Below are 19408 nucleotides of genomic sequence, written 5' to 3' on the forward strand. Positions count from 1 at the left end.
GTTCTACCCACTAGACAACACTGCTTATCGGAGTTGGTAGGGACAATCCCTGCCCAAAAGGAGATCACAGTCTAGAGGGACGAGCTCACAGCACCGGGATCACTGGAGATGAGGTGAGCGACACCGTTAGAAGGCACCAGGCCCTAGGCGTTTTCAAACCAATATTCATTTATTTTATCCACTCAACAGCTGATGTGTAGGTGAGGGATGGATTCCATAGGTCCAAGATAAAAGCCCGGGCCCGGCGGGGTCTGAGGGGAGGCGTGATTTGAGCTCCCGCCTTGGTCGGGTTCTTGGCTGGATGGCTGGGGTTCCCTGCAGAAGTAGAAGCACAGTGCAAGGCTGTGTGTCTGAATTTGATAGTGTCCTTTGTAGGATTGGGTGTGTGGTTTTTGGTCTGATGACTGGGGATCTGGGCTCAGGGGGACAGTGAGAGATGTGCAGTCATGGTCATTTAGCCCAACTGATCTGTAGTCATATTGATCTGGAGGCTGCTAGAGAGTCGGGGAGGGCAGACCAGCGGAGATTTAAGGAGATAAGTGGAAGTGCTTCTTGCTTCTCTCTAATTCTTCACTGGCCCTGAGTATTCCTTGTTTGTTCCAAGATCGGGCAAGGGAGGAGCTACCTGGAGCCAAATCAATCAATCAGCGGTATTCGTTGAATGCTTACAGTTTATTTAGGACTGTATTAAGCCCTCGGTAGAGTTGGTAGACATGATCCCTGCCCTCACAGAGCTTACAATCTAGAGGGACAAATGTGGCCTGGAGCCGAATGTGGCGTAGGTCGGCCAAGAGCTGCTATTTAGGGCACCTGAGAGTTGTCATTAAGGGCACCCAAGAGCTGTCCACAGAGGCACCCACTCATTGGTTTTATACCAGTTCCTTTGGGTTGTCAAACGGCAACAAATTGATATAAAATCCTGAGCCTGGTCAAAAACGACATTGTAGGCAAGCCCACATGCCACTAAAAAAGTGCTGGGGTATGACCCAGTGTTTCTGAACAAAGCGATAAAATGACCCTTAACTCAGATTGGTCCATCCAGGCAGGATGACCAGAGAGGAAGAGGGAGGGAGGGCAGAAATTCTGTCATCCAGGGAACTTCCCACCAGCCCAATCAATCAATCAATCAATCATTGCTATTGATTGAGGGCTCACCGTTTGCAGGACACTGTACTAAGTGTTTGGGAAAGAACAAAACAACATAATTCACTAGTATCTACCCCACGCCTAACCACATCAGTCAGAACCTGGGGAAGGTCAGTCAGTCATACTTACTGAGCACTTGCTGAGCATTTACTAAGTGTTTGGAAGGGTACAATGTAACAGTGATTAGACACATTCCCCGCCCACAGTGGACTTATAGGCTAGAAGGGGCCGCAAATTCTGTACCGTGGAAAACCTCTCACTTTGGGGTCATGGCTGTAATGGCAGAGGTTGAAGCAGCTTTTCTTCCCTGCATCTACCTCTTCACTATAATGTGAGGCAGAAATCAAACAGTCATTTACTGATGACTTACTGGGTGCAGAGAACTGTAGTAAGCACTTAGGAGAGTACAGTATGACAGAGTTGGTAGACACGTTCCTGGCCCACAGTGAACTTACAGTCTAGAGGGCAATCTAGGGTATCTGATTCTGAATCCCTTTCTGTCTTCTCCAGACCTATTTCTGGTTCTCTTTCTCTTGCCTTGGACAAACTCAGGCAATTCCCCCACATTTTTTAAAAAAATGGTGTTTAAGTGCTTATTTTGTGTCAAACTCTGTTCTAAGAGCTGGGGAAGATACAAGTGAATTAGGTTGGACACAGTCCCTGTCCTTCAAGGGGTTCATAATCTAAAAAAGAGGGAGAACAGGAGAACCGAGGCACAGAAAAGTTATCTGACTTGCCCAGGGTCACACAGCAAGCATTCTCAGAGTCATGATTAGAACCCAGGTCCTCCAACTGCCAGACCCGTGCCCTTTCCACTAGGCCACGCTGCTTCCTCTTAACATCAGTGGCGAGACGTTTGAACAGCTTGGTTTCCATGTTTTAGATCTGTGCGCTTAAATTGTTAGCTTTACTGCCAGCATGCATTTCAGTAATAGACTGCATACTGAGTGCCCCCATTCTTAGGGATTGGCAGGGGGTGGCAGGAGAAACAGGGCCCTTGGGAGTTTGGGGGAGTGCTGGAAGAGACTCACCTGAGGGGATTCTGGCTTTGTGACTCTCCCTAGTCCAGCTTCTCCTTTCTATTTTATATTTGTTAAGCGCTTACTATGTGCCAGCAACCGTACTAAGTGCTGGGGTAGGTACAAGTTAATTTCATTCAATAGTATTTACTGAGCGCTTACTATGTGCAGAGCAGTTGGACACGGTCCAAGCCTGTCCCTGTCCCACATGGGGCTCACAGTTTTAATCCCCATTTTAGAGATGAGGTAAGTGAAGCACAGAAAAGTGAAATAATAATGATGGCATTTGTTAAGCGCTTACTATGTGCCAAGCACTGTTCTAAGCGCTGGGGGGGATACAAGGTAATCAGCTTGTCCCACATGGGGATCACGGTCTTAATCCCCATTTTACAGATGAGGTAAGTGAAGCACAGAGAAGTGAAATGACTAGCCTAAGGTCACACAGCAGACAGGCGGCACAGCCGAGGTTAGGTCCTTCTTGACTCCCAGGCCCGTGCTCAATCCACGAGGCTATGCTGCTCCTCTCCAGAGCCCCTCTGGACGGTTTCTCTGCCAGCCCTTAGCTTCTGATAATCAACTAACATCCTTGATTTCATTAATATCGTAGAAGGTTACTTGGAGAATATTTATTTTGCATCTTCTACTAGATTGCAAGCTCCTTGAAGACGGGGACCATTTCCCCCGAGTGCCACGGTACAGTGATATCCACCCAGGGTAGCGTTCAAGAGATAACCTGTTGATAAACCCTGACAACATCGTCTCTGAGTCACTCGTCTCCTTGCTTTGTTGGGCACCATTAGCTTTCAGTTGTCAGCGTGGCGCTTTCTCATAATAAAAATCGTGGTATGTGTGAAGTGTTTACCATGTTCCACCAGGCCACTAAGAGACAGCCTCCTTTGAAAGCTGAAGAATAGGTTTCTTTTTCTCCAGATCTGGCTGAATCCCTTGGAAACCAGTGAATTCCTCCACTGGGCATTTAAGATGCAAATAACAATTACTGGACCTTCTGCAGCTTTTATGCAGGGCAAATGCCACCTCTGACCACCCTTGTTCTCAGGAAAATTTTCTCAACCTTCACCCCCAAATCCCTCTTAATTCCATTTTTATTATAACTAAACCAGACTGGCTGAATGATTTCATTCTGCTCCCACACCTCAGGTAGAAATGCTCAATTTTCAAGTGAATACCTCTTTCGGGGCAGATTTGTGTCCCCACGGAAGCACACAGAAATGTTGCGTGAGTAATGACTTTAGAAATATTTAGAGATTGACCCAGGAAAAGTTATCAAATATGAATGAGCATGGAAGATAGGGTGAACGGCGTTGGAAATCCCTGCTTCCATCCCCATCTATTTATTCTGACTTATTTTATGCCCTGAGATATAATCTCCTGTGCAGTCTTGCACTCTGCCATATGCCTGGATCGGTGCCTTGTCGCTGGACCGTGTCAAGAATCAGTCAGTCAATCAGTGATATTTATCGAGCACTTACTGTGGGCAGAGCACTCTACTAAGTGCTTAGGAGAGTACAAGAGAATTGGTTGACACATTCCCTGCCCACACCAAGCTTACAGTCTAGAGGGGGAATCAGACATTAAAATACATAAATAATTTATATTATGCAATTTATACCTATGCACATAAAGTGCTGTGGGGTTGAAGGTGGGTTCAGTGCCAAATGCCCACAGGTCACCGATCCAAGCGCATAGATGACACACAAGGAATACTGTGACTAAATTACAATTATGTATGGTACACAGGTGGTAGAAGATGAAAGCACGTGGTGTAGTTAATTTTCTTTCGTCTTCTCGGAAGGTGTAAAAAAACAAACAAACAGAAAAACCCCCACAGACAGGTTTGTAACAATCTTCTGTTTCTTCACCCCATTAATCTCCTGAAGTGGAGGGAGAGAGAAAGCAGAATAGAGCGCAGAAATGTACGTACATTACTGAATTAACCAGGCATGTAATTAGCGCTCAGGTGCTCAGTGGAGTAAGAAATACTCAGGATTATTCAAATTTGATTTTAATGCCCCAAAGTTGGGCTATCTACGGTACCATCAAGTCACCCGATCCTTCTCCTCAGGATTCCCACCTCCATCCGCTCTAGCCCCGAACCTCCGGCTTCATGTTCTGGAATGTGATGATAAGGCCATTCTGGATTGTTTATGGAAATTTATGTGAGTCTTCCAAGGATAGGAAATCTCATCTGGCTGGGGAACGGGAGGAAGTGGAGCAGCTGTGGCCGCAGAGGGAGTAGCTGGCCATACCTGGACCGAGGGGAGGTTTTAGGCAATTTGAGGTGAACGGTGCTTTCTCTCTTTGGAATTTTTAAATGAATTTCTCCAAGATGATGATGATGATTAATAATTCATTTAATTGGGGGAGATGATCTAATCTGGCGGATAGCCACTTGCCCACGTGCTGGGGGCCAGGAATGATTTAGGAGGGTCCAGGAGTAAAAAATGTTGATCTTCATAAATGATCAGAGTAGGACAGGTTGGCCAGCCTAGCGGAACTGACTTGGAAAACAGTTCATTGGGTTTTTCCCCTTTTTGAATTTAGCATCTGTCCAGAAGGGAAAAGGGCTAGCCGGCCTGAGACCCTCCCAATATCACGTGCAGGGAACATAGCTACCGACTCTATTGGATTGCACTCTCTCAAACGCTTAGTATAGTGCTCTGCACACGGTAAGCGCTCAATAATGCCATTGATGATAGTGTGTTCTGATTATTTTGCCTGCTGAGTTACTTGTATTAAGGATTCACTATGGGGTAAGCATTGGACTAAGCACTGGGGCAGCTATAGGATGTTCAAATAATCCCCTTAAAGTAGTGGAAGTCAGTTAACAATGCAGAGCGAAGGGAAATAAACTGTTTTTAGAAGGTCAGGGACTGTAGACCCCTCACCAGGGGTCCTGACTTTTAAACTCCCACAGCCTCTCCTCAGTTTTCTAAAGGTTCGAAAGGCAGGGAATGGGACTTCTCCTGGGCTGTCCAGAGGCTGAGAGGCCGGGGGAAATTGGGAAAGACAGACGAAAGCCACCCTCCCCGGACACCGGAGACCCCAGACTAAAGGTGGGACGGGCCTCATGAGTTTTAGCCAATGGCTCCTGCAGCTCCTGTTCCCTGTCAGGGTACAAAGAGGAGAAAAACTTCTTGTGTTCCTGCCCAGCTCCTCTTCCAACAGAAGTCTTTCCCTGCATTCCATCCTTTTGGTTGGCTGGAGTCAAGTTGGAGTGGAGAACCCCCTTGTAGCTAGTACAGTGCTCTGCACCTGGGCACTGCTGTTGGAAATGCTGTCGGGAGCCCTCAAGAAATTACCACAATCCCCTGAGAGGACGTAAAAGAAGGTGGCGGTCTGGACAAGAGAAGCACGTCGTCAAGTCTCCCGGCCACTATGGCCCTTCTTCCTCCCTGGGTGGCCTCGGCCCTTGCCTCCTCTTGAGACCAAATAATCCAGAGTGTGCAGAAGAGGGCACCTATCTCCTTTTTGCAATTATAGAGAAGTCATTTTAGTCATCTTCCCCAGAAACTTATTTTTAGAATGACCAATCAGGCCAATCCCAAATTTCCCCGAGACGCATGTCAGAATACAAACCGATTTAAAATAATAATAATAATAGTAATGATAATAGTGATCAATTCGGGTTTCATTAAGAGCTTACTACATTCTAAGCACTGGAGTAGATACTCCACTCCTATACCAAATGGGGCTCTCAGTCTAAGAGGGAGGGGGAACAGGTATTGAATCAACATTTTACAGATGAGCAAACTGAGGCAAAAAGAAGTTAAGTGACTTGCCCCAAGTTAAACAGCAGGCAAATGGCAGAGCCGGGAGTAGAACCCAGGTCCTCTGACTCCCAGCCTATGCTCTTTCTAGTAGATCACCTGCTTCTCAATGTGTCCCAGTGTGTTTAGGACAATATCATACTCACCAGGGACAGGAAAATACCCAAGATGCCACCTCGAGCAGAGAAAGAAATCTGTGCTCCTCATAAAACATTCAAGGTTTAAAATGCAAAGGGGTTTATTTAGAGAGGGCGAACTCTGACTTTCCACTTCCCAGCTTTGCAGAGCTTTCCAGATGGTGGATAAACAACCGAATTGTACATTCTAAGCGCTTAGTACAGTGCTCTGCACATAATAAGCGCTTAATCCATACTACTGAGTGGATGAATGAGTGAACTGGAGAAGGTGAAGAACCCAAAGAAGAGCATGCCCCATTTCAGAGCTCCAGTTGCCTTTCACTGTACTTCCTTGCCTTGGGCCACAGACCTGCATTTGCTAAGTGTGCTAGCCTGGGGTAAGGCCCTTTCACAGTTTCAAGAGTAAGAGAGCACAATTCTGCACCTCAGTCTTTATCAGTGGAGGCAAAGAAAGTACATGGCTCTCCATTCTGTATCATCTGTGCATTTGGATCTGTGACCTTTGGACATCTGATATTTACCCGCCCCCCCCATCCTAGTGGATTCAGCACCTTCCTGTGAGTCAGAAGGACCTGGGTTCTAATTCCTGCTCTGCCACTTTGCTTTATGACCTGGGGCAAGTCACTTCATTCTCTCTGCCTCAGTTCCCTCATCTGCAAAATGGGGATTGATGGTGCGCTCCAACTGGGACAGGGACTAAGTCCAAATTATTTTGCATTCATTCATTCAATCAGTCGTATTTGTGGAGTGCTTACTGTGTGCAGAACACTGTACTAGTCGCTTTCAAAATACAATTCGGCAACAGAGACGATCCCTACCCAACAACGGACTCACGGTCTAGAAGTGGGGCTCACGGTTTTAACTTGTATGTACCCCTGCGATTAGTATAGTGCTTGACACAAACCCTGCACTTAGTACAGTGCTTGGCACAAAGTAAATGCTTAACAAATGCCATTTAAAAACACTTAAGTACATATCTTTAAATTATATATTATGTATTATTTATTTATTCACATTTATGTCTGTCTCTCCCGCTAGACTGTAAGCTCATTATGGATAGGGGATGTGTCTGCTAATTCTGGTGATTGTACTCTCCCAAGTTCTCAGTACAGTGCTCTGCACCTAGTAGGCACTCACTCAATAAATCGCATTGATCGACTGACTGATTGATCAAAGCTGACTGGTTTATCTGGCCTGGGATTCCAGGTAGGGAATCCCTCCTCTCTCTCAGTTCACAGGGACTGATGCAGCTCATCCTGCCCTACACACTTGGACGTTCCTGCACGCTGATCCAGAAGCAGTGTGGCTTAATGGAAAGAGCCCGGGCTTGGGAGTCAGAGGTCATGGGTTCTAATCCCGGCTCTGCCACTTGGCAGCTGTGTGAGTTTGGGCAAGTCACTTCACTTCTCTGTGCCTCCATTATCTCATCTTTAAATTGGACATTAAGGAAGGCTGTGAGACCCACGTGGGACAACCTGATAATCTTGTACTAACCCCAGTGCTTAGAACAGTGCTTGGCACATAATAAGTGCAAAAGGATTATTGGGAGGAGGTGTACAGAGGGCAATGGGGTCTCTCTCAGCCCGTGGGACTGGACCGGGGCATAGCTCGATTGTCAGCTAAAACCCTCCTGTCATGAAAGATCTCCCACTTCCTTCTTTGTTGCCCTGACTTGCTTCCTTTGCTCTTCTCCCCTTTCAGCCGCACAGCACTTCACTTCTCTGTGCCTCAGTTCCCTCATCTGTAAAATGGGGATTAAGACTGTGAGCCTCACGTGGGACAACCTGATTACCCTGTATCTACCCTAGCGCTTAGAACAGTGCTCTGCACATAGTAAGCGCTTAACAAATACCAACATTATTATTATTACATATCTGCCATTTTATTTGTGCTGATGTCTTTTTCTCCCCCTCTAGGCTGTAAGTTCATTGTGGGCAGGGAATGTGTCTGTTTACTGTTATATTGTACTTTCCCAAACGGTTAGTACAGTGCTCTGCACACAGTAAGTGGTCAATAAACACTACCGAATGAATGAATGATTGAATAAATGATAGAGGGTGGACCATAGGGCCTTGAATAGGTCTTACTCCTTGTCGCCAAAGTATTGGTGCCCAGATTGTCCCGTGCAGAGCCACTATTTCGCTAAATCTCTCTCGCTGTTTAATAGAAAAGCAGCCCCCACCCCTTAGGTAGGCTGACCATTTCCTCGGGACCCAGGCAGCCTGAGAGAAAAATGGGGAGGAGACAGAGGAAGAAGGGAGATCCTACAACTTAATTCCTGTGCATTAGTCCTGTCCCGCATTTGTCCTTTCAAATCTTGGGTTTTCTGCTAGGGAAACAAGCAGGATTAGCACATGATAAGAGAAGCCGGGGTAGTAATTACATTCGGTGCGACTGAGCAGCAGAACTGCCAAGTAAATCCCCGGACAATTATTAAAATGGCTCAATGCATTACACAAATTAGAAAAGGCTGGGACTTTTGCAGGGAAGGGAGGGGAGCTAAGACACATTATTTAAGTGTTCTTGTAAGCCATCTAAGATATTAATGTTGCAAAGCTTCTTATGAATATTTAAGAACATAAAATGGAGATACACTTCAGCCCAGCATTACCACAGAAGCCCGTAATACAGTTGAGTCCACTTAAGAAGGCAATATCCGACATCCATGGCAGATTTAAACACGATAAAGCAGGGCTGGTGTTTAGAGTTGAAACGCGTGTGCAGACTAGTTTAAACGATGTTGCACTTATATCTGGGTGGAAAAGGATTTATTTAAAGATGCAAACAACTTTTTACTGATCTGGCTCCCAAATGATTATTAACTTTTTTTTAAACAAATGGTTTATTTAAAAGATTAAATCTACCGATGGCTGGGAGATAGCATAACATCCTTCTTCTCAGAGGAAATTATTTTGGAGGACATTTGAAACCCTTTTCATTGTTTTGCTCAAGTCCTCTTTACAGTTTGATTTCCTAGAGTTAGAACAGAGAAGCTGAGAGGCAGGAGTGCTGTGTGAGTTTGCGTGTGTTATATATATATGCATATGCATATAAAGGTGATTGTGGTATTTATTAAATATTTACTATGTGCCAGGCACTATACTAAGCACTGGAGTGGATTCAAGCAGATTAGGCTGAACATAGTCCCCGTCCTTACGTAGGGCTCATAGTCTCAATTCCCATTTTAAAGAAGAGGTGACTGAGACACAGAGAAATAAAGTGACGTGCCCAGGGTCACACAACAGACAAGTGGCAGAGCTGGGATTAGAATGCATGACCTTCTGACTCCCAGGCCAGTGTTCTATTCTACTATGCCATGCTGCTTTTCATATACATATATATAATATATACATATATATACACATATATTTGCATTTCTGTGTCTCTTACCTCTTGGTTATCTGGGGAAAGAATGGGAATAGGCTCTCATCTGGTGTAAAGTGAGCTTTCCAGGCCAAAGGAGGAATTATCAGACTGGAAGAGGCATCGTACTGAGAACTCAAACTGGGATGCGTCATTCAGGAGCTGAGAATTTTTTGTTAGACATGGGGAGAAAGGGATAGGAAATGTGCCTTTGGTAGAGGGGGCAGAATGGGACTACCTTGGTATAATAAGAAGAGTACTGGGCTGACAGCAGAGAGGCCCAAGTTCTAGTTTTGACTACCTTGACATGAGACGTGGCCTTGCACAGTTCACAGGTCACTTCACCGCTCTGCCTAAATTCCATCATTTGTAAAATGGGTATCATAATCTCTGCACTTCCCAATGGGAAAGTGCTTTGGAAAGAAATGCTTCATCAGTAGAAGGAATCTTTCCTGTACACCAAGCATGTGCCTTTTCCCTTTTGAAGGATCTCCTAAAATCCCACTTCAAAGAGTCTTTGTTGGATTATGAACATCTTACTTGAATTTTAAACTCCTTGAGGGGCAGAGATCATCACTGCTTATTCTAGTGTATTTTCTCAAGCACTTAGTACAGTGACCTGCACAAAGTAAATGCTCAATAATAATAATGTTGGTATTTGTTAAGCGCTTACGATGTGCAGAGCACTGTTCTAAGCGCCGGGGTAGATACAGGGTCATCAGGTTGTCCCCCGTGAGGCTCACAGTCTTAATCCCCATTTTACAGATGAGGTCACTGAGGCACCGAGAAGTGAAGTGACTTGCCCAAAGTCACACAGCTGGCAAGCGGTGGAGCCGGGATCAGAACCCATGGACCTCTGACTCCCGGGCTCTTTCCACTGAGCCACGCTGCTTCTCGATAAATACCAGTAAATACCACTGGTTGATTGATTCCTCTAAAATAAGCCAGGAAATTTCCTTCCACTTCCCTCCTTGTCCCAGATCCTGCTAGTGGCTTAGGCTACAACACAAAATTTGAGCTGCCTTTGCCAGTGCAGGGTGGAGAGGGGCTTCCACTAATTAGAACAACAGAAACGTGGCTGTTGTTACTATTGTTCTCGGGACAGCCCTGCCTGTATGATAGCAAACCTGAAAATGGATCTGTCAACCTCAACTTTCTTGAACTTTCATCGTCCTTGCATTCCTTCATTGGTCTCTTAATGAATTTGACCTCTCCTCGTGTGCCCACGGCCAATCTCTCAAGCCCCCTCTCCCAGACCGTGAGTCACAAATCATCCCCCTCTAGGCTGTAAGCTCGTTGATGATGATGGTATTTGCTAAGGGCTTACTATGCGCCGGGCACTGTACTGAGCTCTGGGGTGGGTACGAGCAAATCGAGTTGGACCAGGTCACTGTCCCATGTGGGGCTCGCAGTCTCAACCCCCATTTTACAGGTGAGATATTTGAGGTGCAGAGAAGTGAAGTGACTTTCCCAAGGTCACACAGCAGACACGAGGCAGAGATGGGATGCCTTTGTTGTGGGCGGGGAGTGTCTCTGTTTATTGTTGTATTGTACTCTCCCGAGTACTCGGTACAGTGCTCCACACACAGTAAGCACTCAATAAATATGATTGAGTGAATGAATGAGTGAGCCCCAGGAAGGCGGTGTGGCACGGCAGAAGAGCTGTGGCCCTGGAAGTCGGAGGAACTGAGTTCTAGTTCTGGCTCTGCAACTTGTCTACTTTGTGACCTTGGGCAGGTCACTTAACCTCTCCATGCCTCAGTTTCCCCATCTGTGAATTGGGGATAGTCATATCTGACCCTATCTTGCAGGGGTGTTGTGAATGCTACACGGAAGTGAGTAATCTAAGGTGCTTTGCTAATGAAAGCTAGTAAAAATCTAGACTGAAAGCTCGTCTCTAAACTGTACGCTTGTTGCAGGCAGGGAACGTGTCTCCCAACTTTGTTGAATGGCACTCTCCCATGTGCTTAGTACAGTGTGCTGCATACAGTAAGCATTCAATAAATTCCATCGATTGATGTCTTATTTATTCTTTATTATTGCCCAGTGCTAAGTACAGTGCTTGGAAATAAATACCACAGAGTGAAAAGAAAATAATTGTTTTTTTCATTTATATTAAACTCTCAAAGTAATGTTGGTATTTGTTAAGCGCTTACTACGTGCAGAGCACTGTTCTAAGCGCTGGGGTAGATACAGGGTAATCAGGTTGTCCCCCGTGGGGCTCACAATTAATCCCCATTTTACAGATGAGGTAACTGAGGCACAGAGAAATTAAGTGACTTGCCCACAGTCACACAGCTGACAAGTGGCAGAGCGGGGTTTTGAACCCATGACCTCTGACTCCCAAGCCCGTGCCCTTTCCACTGAGCCATGCTGCTTCTCTAAGCACACCTGCTTAGTACACCTGCACACACACACGCACCTCTCTATATAAATATATATACATTTTTACATATACACAAGCACAAACACACATATAAAGTCTTCCCCTTTATTGTTCAGTAGTGCTTACTGAGTACCTATTTTGTAGTATGAATTTAGGTGAGTATAATAAATATAAGAGGCAAAATCTCTGCCTTCAAAGTGCTTACACTCTAAGTTTATAATCATGGACAATGTAGACCGTAAGGAGGAAGGGGCCGTATCTTCTTCACTTATTTCTTCATTTCTTATTTCATCACATTTCTCTTCATTTATCTTCCTCACTTATTTCTTCACTTATTTAAAGGCCTGCACAGCACAGATCATTAGGATGTTTAATAAATAATACTGCAATAACAACAATAATAGTTTTGATTTAGCACGATTGCCAGTGATTATCTGTTTAAACGATTAACTCAGGAGGGAGGGACCAGGCCGCAGAGGGAAGGTCTTTTCTCAGAGGTAGGAGAGCAGTTACCCTTCTTGTCTTATGCCATCGAGTCGTCTCCGACCCTTAGCCACACCGTGGACACAGCTCTTCCAGAACGCCCCACTTTCCATCTGCAGTTGTTCCAGTAGTGTATCCATAGAGCTTTCTTGGTAAAAATACGGAAGTGGTTGACCACTGCCTTCTTCTGTGCGGTAAACTTGAGTCTCCGCTCTCGACTCTCTCCAGTGCCGCTGCTGCCCAGCACAAGTGAGTTTGTAGCTGATTGCCTTCCACTCACTAGCCACTGCCCAAGCTAGGAATGGAATGGAAATGCCTCTGTTTGACTCTCCCTCCTATAATCGAGGCTGGTAAAGTACTGGAAACTCTCCAAATGCGACCCTGAAAGGGGAGCAATTATTCTTACTTGAACAAAATACAAGAAAGGTCTCTCCGATTCTGCCTTAGAGTGACAGGCTCTTGCTAAGTTACCAAAGAATAATGCAATGTTCAGCAATTTTTAATATTTAAACTTCGCTCTCTGGTTATTTTCCTAGTCATAGGTCTAGGACACCATCTTTCTCTCGAGTCTGTATATCATTACTGCTCCCTTATCATGGCTACAGTGCATGAATCGTTAGTTTCAAAAAACTAAAAGCAAAAATCATGGTTAACTCCCTGCTCTTTAACCATCATAACGCTCCCAGTCTAATTCAATCAGTCCAATTTAGTCCAATTCATTCATTCAGTCGTATTTATTGAATGCTTACTGTGTGCAAAGCACTGTACTAAGTGTTTGGGAGGGTACACTGCAACAACAAATGGTCACATGGGGGATGGGTAATTAGTATCTTTTGCTGCAGTTAAGAATCAGCATGGCCTAGTGGATACAGCGTGAGCCTGGGAGTCAGAAGGACTTGAGCTCGAATCCCGGCTCCATCTCTTGTGTGTTGAATGACCTTGGGCAAGTGACTTAGCTTCTCTGTGCCTCCGTTCCTTCATCTGTAAAATGGGGATTAAAACTGTGAGCCCCATATGGGACATGTACTGTGTCCAACCTGATTAGCTTGTATCTATCCTGGCATTTAGTAGTGTCTGGTACATAGTAAGCATTTAATAAATACCATAAAAAGGGAACAAAAACTGATAAAAATACACCTTGAGAATGAGAGGTTAAGTTCTTGGACACAAACCATGGCATAACTGCTAGCTCCTGATTGTCTTGGGAGGGTATTTCATTGACATCTGATGCCTGAGGCAAGGGAAAGTGGCTTTGCTCCCTTTCCTTTATTAAAAAAATGGTAATTGTTAAATGCTTACTTCATACCAGGCTCTGTACTAAACACTGGGGTAGATACAAGCTAATCAAGCTGGACCCAATCCGTGTTCCACACAGGGCTCGCAGTCAAAGTATGAGGGAAAACATTTTGCAAGATGAGGAAACTGAGGTACAGAGAAGTTAAGTGACTTGCCCAAAGTCATACAGCAAGTATACGGTAGACTCGGCATTAGAACCCAAGGTCCTCTGACTCCCCGGCCCGTGCTTTTTCCACCAGGCCATATTGCTTCTACATGATTAGACTGTAAGCCCATCAGTGGGCAGGGATTGTCTCTATCTGTTGCCGAATTGTACATTCCTAGCGCTTAGTACGGTGCTCTGCACATAGCGCTCAATAAATACTATTGAATGAATTGTTCTACACATTCAGTACTATTGATTGATTAAGTTCTCTGCCTTATTTTCTCCCGTCCATAAATCAATTTGTCATCCTTATGGACACCTGAAGTGCTACTGCTCCTTATTCCCTGACTTTTCTATCACTATAGATAGTTCCACCATCTTCCCACTCTCAAAAGCCCATAACCTTGGCATTATCCTTGACTCCCCTCTCTCATTCAACCCACATATTCAATCTGTCGCCAAATCCTGTCAGTTCAAACTTCACAACACCGCAGAAGTTATTTCTCCTATCCCACTTTGAGGGCAGGGAATGTGTCTGCTTATTATTATATTGTACTCTCCCAAGTGCTTAGTACAGTACTCTGCACACAGCAAGTACAGGACTCTGCACACAGAAAGCACTCAATAAATATGATTGAATGAATGATTCCTGCATCAGTCTCCCTGCTGACCTCCTTGTATCCTGTTTCTCCCCACTCCAGTCCATATTTCAGTCTCCTGCCTGAATCATTTTTTTACAAAACCATTCAGTCCATGTTTCCCCACTTCTCAAGAGCCTCCACTGGTTGCCCATTCACCTCCACAGTACTCACATACACCTTACCCGCCTCTACCTGGCCTTACCTCCCTGATTTCTTGCTACAATCCAGCCCACACACTTCACTCCTCTGATGCCAACCTAGTTACCGTACCTCGATCTCATCTATCTCACTGCCGACCTCTGAACCGCATCCTGCCTATGGCCTGGAATGACCACCCTCTTCTTATCTGAAAGACCGATCACTCTCCGCACCATCAAAGCCTTATTTTGCACAACTCCTCTAAGAGGCCATCCCCGACTAAGCCCTTACTTCCTCCTCTCCGGCTCCCTTCTGTGTCCACCTTGCACTTTGACTTGTGCCCTTCATTCACCAGTCCCTCAGCCCCACAGCACTTATGTACATTTCTGTAATTCATTTATTCGTATTATTGGTATCCCTCTCTAGCCCGTCACCGTGCGTGGGGGACAAGTCTACCAACTCTGTTATGCTATACTCTCCCAAGTGCATAGTACAATCTCTACCCAGTAAGTGCTGAACACGATTGATTGATCGATTGATTGCCCCTATCTAGGAGGTCAGGCTGTTAGCCCTCAGGTATGATGCTTTTGGATCCTTTTCTTTCACCGTTTCTCATAATGGACCGGTGACTGATATGGCCAATCCCATTGAGCAGATTGGGAAATGGAGGCCTGCAGATGGGAAGTGATTTGTCCAAGGTCACCTAGGGCACTAAGAGCTGAAGGAGGATTAATGGGTTTCCCGCTGACTTCCTCAACTCCAGCAGAAAAGCAGCCTGGAGGCCCAATATGTATGCTTGGGTGGTTCTGCATTTGGCCCTTGGCTGGCTGGTCTTCTGCAGGCTGCTTGTCCATCACTGGTGACAACTGAACAAGTTGCGATGCCTCTCAGTGCCTTCTGGGAAAGGGTGTTGCTTCCCTGGGTGGGGGGGAGACGGGGTGGGGTGGAGGGGGGCGGCAATGGATGAATGAAGCCCTGAAACAATACAATACTCATTTTTAATGCTTCAGTTTGAAAGTCTTCAGTCGCGGGCCCCAACCGGCATCCAGCGGCAGTGTTCGTTTCATTTGGCCCTGACAATCTGGCCTGCTGAAGGCTTGGTTCAGGCTCTGACGGCTGGTGACTGTGCTATCTCGTTGGTCTGTCTTACCCTTATACTTCGTGTCTTCTTCCAGGGCTTTCAGCTGGGACTTCCTACTTTCAGGTAGTGGATTTGACCTGAAATAAACTGAGATTATTACCCATAGATTAAGGGAGGGTTTGTGGCTTCAAGAGTCAGGAGATCTCAAGATCATTCAAACTACTGGAGAGAAAGGTGAAGACTCTCCAAAACAAGGAGCTGAGGATCTGGGAAAGCGCTCAGAGGAATCCCTCAGGGATTATGCAAGGATTGGAAAATAGGGAAGGTTAAGGAAACCTGGGTTGTTTAGCTGGAGAACAGGAGTTATGAGAGCCAACAATCACACCATTAAGTTGGGGCAGTTTTTTTTTTATTTTTTTTTGTTTTGAATTGGAATTTGTTAAGCACTTACTATGTGCCAGGCAGCATACTAAGTGCGGGGGTAGACACAACCAAACCGGTTGGACACGAAGAGCTTACGGACTTAATGCCCATTTTACAGACAAGGTACCGGAAGCTCAGAGAAGTTAAGTGACTTGCCGGGTTACATAGTAGAGAAGGGACAAAACCTGGATTAGAACCCAGGTCCTTCTGACTCCCAGCCCCAAATTCTACCCTCTAGGCCACATTGCTTCTCTGTTGCTGGTCACTGGCAGTTTGCCATCTCCAGTAAGGGCAGAAGAAGAGGGAGATGGAGGGAGATATAAGCTACAGGAAAGGACATTGTGGCCTAGTAAGCACTGCATCAGATTGCTAAAACCTGTCCCTCTAAAATTCTGAGAAATTATCTGGTATAAATTATTTCCTGCCCAGAGGCAAAGGAATAACCCCTTATTGTCCTTTCACAGCTCTAAAAACCCCACAATCTGATAACTCCCAGGCAGATCTAGTAGATGGCAATAGTTAACCTTGTCCCCAAATTACTTCCTATTTTGTGCCTCAGTTTCCTTATTGATGAAGTAGAGATAGGAATATTTTCCCTAGCTCTATTTCCCTGGCCTTTGAGAGGATGCAATAAGGCTGAATGGGAATCCCATTAGGAGAAGAATATGGCTTTTTATAATGTGTCTCTTTGATAACTTAGGAAATGACTGCAGCCTCTTGCCAGAGACATAACACTGTGGCTGGAGTTCAGCATCCGGACAATTTCCTGTACCACAAATGACTTCCCCTGTAGACAAGGCAGCAGCCTGTCTGACCTAAGGGGAGCAGGAATCAGAAGAATCTGGATTCCAATCCTGGCTCCACCATAGACGGTCTGAAGGCTCATGACCTGATACCTCCGCGGCTCCAACACCCTTTATCTCTGAAACCAGGATGATTTTCTGTACTTTTGGCCATGGTCAACACTGAATCAGCCTTTCATTTGACTTGTTTCAAATAGATTTATTTGAGTTGTTTATTTTAGAGAAACCAGCATGCACTAGTGGAAAGAGTCCGGGATTGGGAGCCCCATGTGAGACATGGACTGTGTCCAACCTGATTAGCCTGTACCTACCCCAGTGCTTAGTACAGTGACCGGTACTGGTAACCCCTTAACAAATGCCATCAGATAGAAAAGAAGGAAAATGATTATGGGCACACAAATATCATACACTGATAATGGAGCACTTTATTAAATCCAGCATTAGCTAAATGCTACCTAGACTGTGAACTCGATGTGGGACAAGAACCGTGTCCAACCTGATGATCTTTTATCTACTCCAGCACTTAGTACAGGGCTAGGCACATATTCATTCAATAGTATTTACTGAGCACTTACTATGTGCAGAGCACTGTGCTAAGCGCTTGGAATGCATAAATCGGTAACAGATAGAGACAGTCCCTGCCCTTTGACGGGCTTACAGTCTAATCGGGAGAGACGGACAGACAAGAACAATAGCAATAAATAGAATTAAGGGGATGAACATCTCATTAAAACAATAGCAAAGAATGGAATCAAGGCAATGTTCATTTCATTAACAAAATAAATAGGGTAATGAAAATATATACAGTTGAGCGGACGAGTACAGTGCTGAGGGGATGGGATGGGAGAGGGGGAGGGGCAGAGGGAAATGGGGGGGAGAAGAGAGTTTAGCTGCGGAGAGGTGAAGGGGGGTGTAGGGGGAGTAGAGGGAAAAGGGCAGCTCAGTCCGAGAAGGCCTCTTGGAGGAGGTGAGCTTTAAGTAAGGTTTTGAAGAGGGGAATTTAGCAAATGCCATTATTATTTTTATTATTTATTAGGCTAGGTTACTATGCCTCAACCTCCCAGCTCCTGTCGAGCAGGGCAAAGATCAGGGCAAGTTAAAATGATATGAGGAGGGTTTGTCACCTCATGACCCCAGTGTGTCTATGGTTGCTATGTCTTCTTGGGATTTGTTGCCATCAGAAGGAGAGAAAATTAGTTCTCCTGTGATGGGAAGATTGCATTCTTGTACAGTCTCCCATTAGGGAAAATTCACAGTGTAGTCCTCACCATGCCCGAGCATGCTCCATGCACACAAACTCTTTCTTCCGACACAATGTTGCACTGGATCCAAGCAGTCTTGCCTCATCGCACGATGGTCCCCTAATTGTCTAACGGCTTTCTAGCCAAAACGCAGAGTGAAAACACTTTATGTGGGCCAAACGTCAATATCAGGGAGTCTCCAATCCTAACCTTGGCTACAAAATTGGAGAATCAGTCGATCAATCAATCTAGAAGCAGCGTGGCCTAATGCTGGGCACATACTGCTGGGAGTCAGAGGACCTGGCTTCTATTCTTGGCTCTTCCACTTGCCTGATGTTTGACCTCGGGCAAGCCACTTAACATATCTATGCCTCAGTTCCCTCATTGGGAAAATGGGTATTCAATTCTTCTTCTCCCTTCTATTTCAATCAATCATATTTATTGAGCACTTACTGTGTGCAGAGGACTGTATTAAGCGCTTGGGAGAGTACAATATAAAAGTCACATTCCCTTCCCCGCCCACAGAGAGTTTACAGTTTAGAGGGATGAGCTTATTGTCTAGTCTACAGTCTAATCTATTTTAGCTGTAAGTCCCATGTGGCATTTGATTATCTTGTATTTACACCAGTGCTTAATTCAGTGCTTGGCACATAGTAAGTACTTAACCAATCCCATTATCATTATTTATTAAGTGCTTACTTTATGTAGAGCAGAATACTAAGTCCCTGGGAGAGTACAGTAAATTTGTTAGGCACAATTCCTTCCCTCAGGGAGCTTACAAAATCTGGCAACACTAGTTATAGAATCCCTTTCACTGTCCACCCCTGAGAGCCATAGAATGTCATCTATGGGAGTGGAAGAAATTGGATGGCGTCTCTGGTTTCCCAAGGTTTAACGGGATGGGGTTGGGTAAGGTATTTCTGGAGATCCAGTCCACTCCCATCAACCTTCCTGCCCTTCTGAATTTCTTTACTTGAACCAAATGCCCTCCTGAATCCATGTAAACCTGGGGGACTCTGGGTTTCCACTCCCCTTCTCCTTCCTGCAGACACCTCGAGGATCATGGTGGCTGGTGGATGGTAATTCAGCAGAAATTTCTCAGCGGCCATACGAGATGAAGAAGCAGTGCTGCTTAGAGGATAGAGCATGGACCTGAGAGTCAGAAGGTCTAGAGACTAAAGTTTGCAACAGTTTAAAGTTCATTTTCCAGGAAACAGTGGTTACGATATCGCAACTGGTTCTCTATGTAATGCTAATGAGTCACTGGTTTCACTATTGCCCAGCATCATTTAATTTACTTGAAACAAGCTTTAAAGAC

General features: G+C 45.3%; 1 non-coding gene across 1 annotated transcript; it reads right to left on the minus strand.

Moving 5' to 3' along the window:
- Positions 1-12575: 12575 nt before the first annotated feature.
- LOC114810996 lies at positions 12576-12713 on the minus strand. The gene has a single exon (XR_003758681.1). It is a non-coding gene; the product is annotated as a small nucleolar RNA SNORA7 (small nucleolar RNA).
- Between the last annotated feature and the right edge of the window lie 6695 nt (positions 12714-19408).

This window comes from Ornithorhynchus anatinus, chromosome 3 (assembly GCF_004115215.2).
Source record: "Ornithorhynchus anatinus isolate Pmale09 chromosome 3, mOrnAna1.pri.v4, whole genome shotgun sequence".
NCBI classification, from domain to species: domain Eukaryota; kingdom Metazoa; phylum Chordata; class Mammalia; order Monotremata; family Ornithorhynchidae; genus Ornithorhynchus; species Ornithorhynchus anatinus.